The sequence below is a fragment of the Protobothrops mucrosquamatus genome, unplaced genomic scaffold (genome assembly GCF_001527695.2).
Source record: "Protobothrops mucrosquamatus isolate PMUCROS unplaced genomic scaffold, P.Mucros_1.0 scaffold4586, whole genome shotgun sequence".
Lineage (NCBI taxonomy): Eukaryota > Metazoa > Chordata > Lepidosauria > Squamata > Viperidae > Protobothrops > Protobothrops mucrosquamatus.
Window position 1 is genome coordinate 163,849 of NW_015390489.1, and position 6,393 is coordinate 170,241.

Genomic DNA, 6,393 nt, shown 5'->3' on the forward strand with positions numbered 1-6,393 from the left:
AAGGAACAGGAAGGGATGGAGGGAAGGAGGGAGGGAGGATATGAAATAGGGAGGAGGAAAGAAGGAAAGGAAGAGAGGGAGGTCAGAAAGAAGGCCAGGTAAATAAGGCGAAAGGAAGGAGGGAGGCAGGGACAAAAAGAAAGGTAGGGCAATACCAACTGGAGAACTTTAATCCATCCAGAACAAACTCCAGGCCTGGTTTTGCACCTACCCCACCCCAGCTTCCTTGCCAATACCTTGGGTAACTTTGATTATGCCAGGAAGCAACCATGGCAACCTGGACAAACAGCCCTGGTTGCTAGGAAGAGGCCACAGCAACAAGCAGCCAGGAGATTAGGGTGAAGGACCAGATATCCTGCCCCCCTCCCCCCCACCTTGCTCACATGAAATGGCACCTCCAGGTGTTTGGACTGCAATTCCCAGAATTCCCCAAGAGGTGGAAAGCTAGGGATTCTGGGAGTTGCAGTCCCAAAGGCTCACTAATTCTGAAATATACCTCACGGGGACAAGACAAGCACCGCCTTTCTATTCATCTCTCCATGACTTTACATGGAAACCTCGCACCCAAGTCCTGAACACATTTGTTTTTATAACTTATTTACCTACACGTAGTCCTCGCTTTACAACCGTTCATTTGGTGACCGAAGTTACGACGGCACTGAAAAAAGTGACTTAGGATCATTTTTCAGGCGACCGGTGCAGCATCCCCAGGGTCATGTGATCAAAATTCAGGCGCTGGGCAACTGTAGAGATTCACTTAACAGTCATGGGGATCCCATGACCGTGGGGATGCTGCAATCATCCAAAATATACCCTGGTTGCTAAGAAACCTGAATTTTGATCACGTGGCCACGGGGATGCTGCAGTCGTTAAGTGGGAAAACCGGTCATAAGTCACTTTCTTGAGGGCTGTTGTCATTTTAAATACCGTATTTCCCCCCAAACAAGACAGGATCTTATATTAATTTTTGCTCCAAAAGAGGCATCAAGGCTTATTTTCCGGTTAGGGCTTATATTCGGGGAAATACAGTACTAAATGCATCCATTTGGCTAACTATCTTAACTGGGGCTTATTTGGGGGGATGGGGCTTATATTAATCACACTAGAGCAGGGGTAATCAACCTTGGCTCTTTTATGGCTTGTGGACTTCAACTCCCAGAATTCCTGAGCCAGCATGGGGGAACTATGGCCCCCTTTATGACTCGTGGACTTCAACTCCCAGAATTCCTGAGCCAGCATGAGGGAACTATGGCCCCCTTCATGACTCGTGGACTTCAACTCCCAGAATTCCTGAGCCAGCATGAGGGAACTATGGCCCCTTCATGACTCGTGGACTCCAACTCCCAGAATTCCTGAGCCAGCAGGGCTCAGTATGGAAACCTCTCCATTTCTCCTCAGCATGGCTGGCTCAGGAATTCTGGGAGTTGAAGTCCACAAGTCATAAAAGAGCCAAGGTTGCCTACCCCTGCTGCTAGGGCTTATTTTCCGGTTGGGTTTTATTTTCAGGGAAATACGTTAGTCATAAGTGAATGGTTGTTAAGTCAAGCATGATTTGCGCACACTCTCTGGATGTACCACAAATCAACCAGACAAATCAGCCCAAACCACCTTCCTTGAAAAAGAAGTCACAAAGTGGGGGGGCTTCAGGCCCCACAGGGCATTCCTCCCCCCCACACACACTTTACACTCTAAACCACACTTGCCACAACCCCTTCAAAGCAATACAAGGAAGTCCTCAATTTACAACTGACTTATGACAGTTCTTCACCCTTACGACCGTTGCAGAATCCCCGTGATCACGTGATCAAAATTCAGATGCAACTGACCTGTATTTATGACGGTTGCAGCGTCCCCGGGAGTCACGTGATCCCCTTTTGCGACCCTCTGACAAGCAAAGTCCATGGGGAAGCCAGATTCACTTAACGACCGTGTGACTCACTTAACAACTGCAGTGATTCACTTAACCCCCGTGGCAAAAAATAAAGGTCATAAAATGGGGCAAAACTCACTTAACGACAGACATTTTGGCCTCAATTGTGATCGTAAATTGAAGATTACCTGTATTTATGACAGTGGCAGTGTCCCGGGGTCACGTGATCCCCTTTTGCGACCTTCTGACAAGCAAAGTCAATTGGGGAAGCCAGATTCGCTTAACGACCGTGTGACTCACTTAACAACTGCAGTGATTCACTTAACCACCTTGGTAAGAAAGCTGGTCAAACCGGGTCAATAAAATTCACTTCCTAATTTCACAGGCGTCTTGCTTAGGCCTGGAAATCTTGGGGACTCCCGCCCACCCCCTTCATGGTCGCAAAACGAGGACTGCTGTCCCCATCAGCTTGCCTAATCTTGCCAGTTGAACTTTGATCGGCTCTTTCCGAAGCTCAACAGGTTTGCCAAAGCCACAACGTTCCCTTCCCAACAAGGAAATCTGACTTTGGGAAGGGAAAAACAGAACAAAAACGAAACAAAAGCGAGCAAATAAAAACCCGACTTTTATTATTCAGGCCTGTGGGGCGTGTCCCGAAAAGAAGCAAAAGAAAGCAAAGCTTTCTTCTGATTATTTTCTCTTCCTTTTTAAAAGAAAGTATTTAACAAAAGAGAGAGAGAGAGAGAGAGAGAAAGAAAGAGAAAAAACAGCAGGCGGGACTGGAGATCTGATTGCTCTGCAGAGGCTGCAAAATCCCCGGGCATTTAAGAGGAGGAGGGGGCGTCCCGCCACATCTGGAGGAGAGAAAATTGCCTTTTTTGCAAAAAGTAGGCATTTTGCACGGCCCTGACACACACACGAGTTTTGCACACTCACCCGAAGGCTGGAGAGAAAAGAGGGGGGGGGTACCCCGTCCAACAGCCAGGAGCACCAGGCGCGTGCGAGACCCCCGGCGACCAGCAACAGCTCTGCAAAAACACACAAAAAACTCAATATTGCTAATCAGCCATTAAATAAATACAGGGGCCAACCGTCCAAAGGCGGGAGTCAAACTCCGGACTGGATTGCCGGAACGGATTCAGGTGAGATAGGTCGGCTTACCCAGCCAGTCCTCCGGTTGTGTTGTTGTGTGTGGGTGTGACCAGCTGTGCAAAGAGGCCAGATTCACTCCTGGCTGGGCAGGAAAAAGGAAATGTGACTCAGAGGGTGGACTCCTATTTTTCACACACACACACCCGCTTGTAAATAAGTTTATGGAGGTGCAAAATCGTTTCGTTGCAAGGGAAGGAGATAAATATTCCATTTCAGGGGCAGTCCTCAACTTACGACCATAACTGAGCCCCCTACAGTTCCGTTGCTAAGCAAGACAACTGTTAAGTGAGTTTTTCACCCCATTTTACGACCTTTCTCGCCACCGTTAAATCAACCAACGTGGTTGTTAAGTGGGTAACACGGTCGTTAAGCGAATCCACCTTCTTCCCCATTCGACTATGCTTGTCAGAAGGTCGCAAAAGGCGATCACGTGACCCCCCCGGGACACGGCGACCGCCATAAATACGAGCCGCTTGCCAAGCATCTGAATTTTGATCACGTGACTACAGGGATGCTGCAACGGTCGTACCTGTGAAGGATGGTCATAAGTTAGTTGCTTCAGTGTTGTCGTAACTTTGAACGACCACTAAACAAATGTTGTAAGTCGAGGACTGCTGTATAGCAACGTTTAATAAAGTTTCTGGCCGGGTAGCTGATGCGTTGTCATGCATTTTAACTCACACTTCACCTCAGGGACACAGATTTAGTGCGTTTTTGCCCACAGGTTGAGTCTTATTGAGACAGCTGCCCTACACAGCAATTGCCAGCATTGCGTAGTTGCAAACACCCGCTTTCAGAATCCCAATTTTCCTGATACGCAGACGGTTTACGACAGTCTTCCAAATGTCTGTTCCTATTACAAAAAAAGACCCGGGGGGGGGGAGTCAAAATGCAGGAATTTGCATTCCACGGAGCTCCAAGGCAAAACATCTGTTACCAAGTTTAACTTTTAAAAGATTTGACTTTTTAATTGTGCCGTAGATCTGCCTAGCCCAGAATCCGGTTCATTAACACATGGCGCCTTCCCCGAGCATCATAGGGTGCTGATGTGCAGACAAGGATAAATATCTGAATCACAACAGAGCTAGAAGGGACCTTGGAGATCTTCTAGTCCAACCCTCAGCTCAAGCAGGAGACCCTATACCTTTTGAGACAAATGACTGTCCAGTCTCTTCTTAAAAAGCTCCAGAGTTAGAGTACCCACAACTTCTGGTGGCAAGTCGTTCCACTGGTTAATTCTCCTCACTGCTAGGAAATTTCTCCTTAGTTCCATTAGCTTTTCGTCCTGTCCACTGGTGCGTTGGAGAATAGCTTGACCCCCTCCTCTTTGTGGCAATCTCTCAAATACTGGAATACTGCTGTCAAATTTCAAATTCCTTTACTGTCAAAGTACAACATGTGTACAATGAGATTGGCTGAGCCTCCCTTCGTGCACCCCCACCATCACAACTCACGACGACAACAAACACACCATCTTATTGCACCATGTGAACTTACTGCACAACGCGCCGGCCCCGCAAGTCTATCATACATGGAGTTATTTTCCATTCAGGAGTCTGACAGCCCATGGGTATGATTTACACAGAACGACCTACAATTTCTGGGATCTCTTAGTGGTCTCCCATCCAGGCAGAAAAATCAGCTTTTCAAACTCAGCTAAGCTTGGCCAGCTGCAGATCAAATATCTCAATTTGTAGCGATGAACCATTATGAAGTTAAAATGACAACAAAACCCACAAAGGTAAAGCAATTTTCAGCTTTTATTAGAAGACACCATAAATTCTCTTTCACCTTTCGCGAATACACCAGAAAGGGAAATATTTCAAATTTCAAAATTTCAGGTCACTCCTATCTATTGTCAGGGAGGGGCCGTTCTCCAAACTGTGGTTTGGTTACATTGGGGAAATATATCCTTGGAAAGAAGGCTCCATACCCATTTGCACCACTCAGGTGACCCTGAGGGCACAGGTAAACCTCCAAGTGGCCTCAACTTAACTCTCTAAAAGAAGGCAAATGACCAGCTCTCTGCAAGGAGTATAAATCCTTCCATTTCCCCAGCATCCAGTCAGAGCTGAAGAAGCTTCTTGGATGAGAAGCGAAACATCTTCAAAGGAAAAACAAGAAAGTTCATTTGCCTCTTGAAAAAGCACCTTTGGAACCTTGCAGAGATAGTCCTCGACTTATGACTGCTTGCTTAATGACCCAGGTTATGACATATCCCCCCAAAAGGTATTTTTATATAGGTAAACCCATGACCACGACTGAATCCAAAATTTCTGTTGCTGAGGCAGTTAAGTGAGTTTTGCCCCATTTTACGACCTTTCTCACCACCGTTGTTAAGTGAATCACTGCAGTTGTTAAGTAAGATGGCCGTTGAATGAATCGGGCTTCCCCGTGGACTTGCTGGTCAGAAAGTCGCATAAGGGGATCACGTGACCCCGGGACACTGCAACCGTCATAAATACGAGTCCGTTGCCAAGCGTCTGAATTTTGATCACGTGACCACGGGGATGCTGTAACGGTCATAAGTGTGAGAAACGGTCATAAGTCCCTTTTTTCGGTGCTGTCGTAACTTTGGTCAAATTTATAAGCCGAGGACACCAAATCTAAGGGGTTTTTTTTGTTGAAGATTGTTGGTGTTCTCCTTTCTGTCTGCAGGTAGTCCTCGACTTATGACTGTAATAGACCCTGCCCATCATGGTTGTAAATCGTGACCGCCTTAAAACAGATCACTGATACGACTGGCCTTATTTTACGAATTCTTTTGCAGTGATTGCGTAGAGAAAACCATAAGTGTTAAATAAAACAGTGGTATGTTTTTGCTGGAAAAAACAGAAGTATAAATGTTGGGTTTGGGGGAAACTGTTGTAAAATGAAGTCACGTGGGGAAGTCAGCTGTTGGACCTTTAGAACTGGGCCATAAGTAGGAAGCCCATCCTAATTTTGGAGACTCACTAAAAGATTAGTCATAAGTCAAGGATTATCTGACTTATGTATGACTGTTCAAAGTTACAGTGGTGCTGAAAAAAAGTCACAACTGGTCCTCACACTTATGACCATTGCACCACACCACCACCCCACTGTCACGTGATCAAAATTCAACCGATGACAGGGTCATGTGATAGCCATTTATGACTTTGAACAAGCAAAGTCTGTGGAGGAGATCCAGATTCGCTTAATGACCACGTTATTTACTTAACTGCAGTGACTTGCTTAACAACCAGGAAAAAAAGATCGTACAATCAGGCACGACACGCTTAACGACCCCCTTGCTTAGGCACGGAAATGTTGCTCCCAACTGTGGTCGTAAGTTGAGGACCACCCGTAATCAGAATCACAGAATCACCCTCCTAAAAAAGATGTAGAAAGGA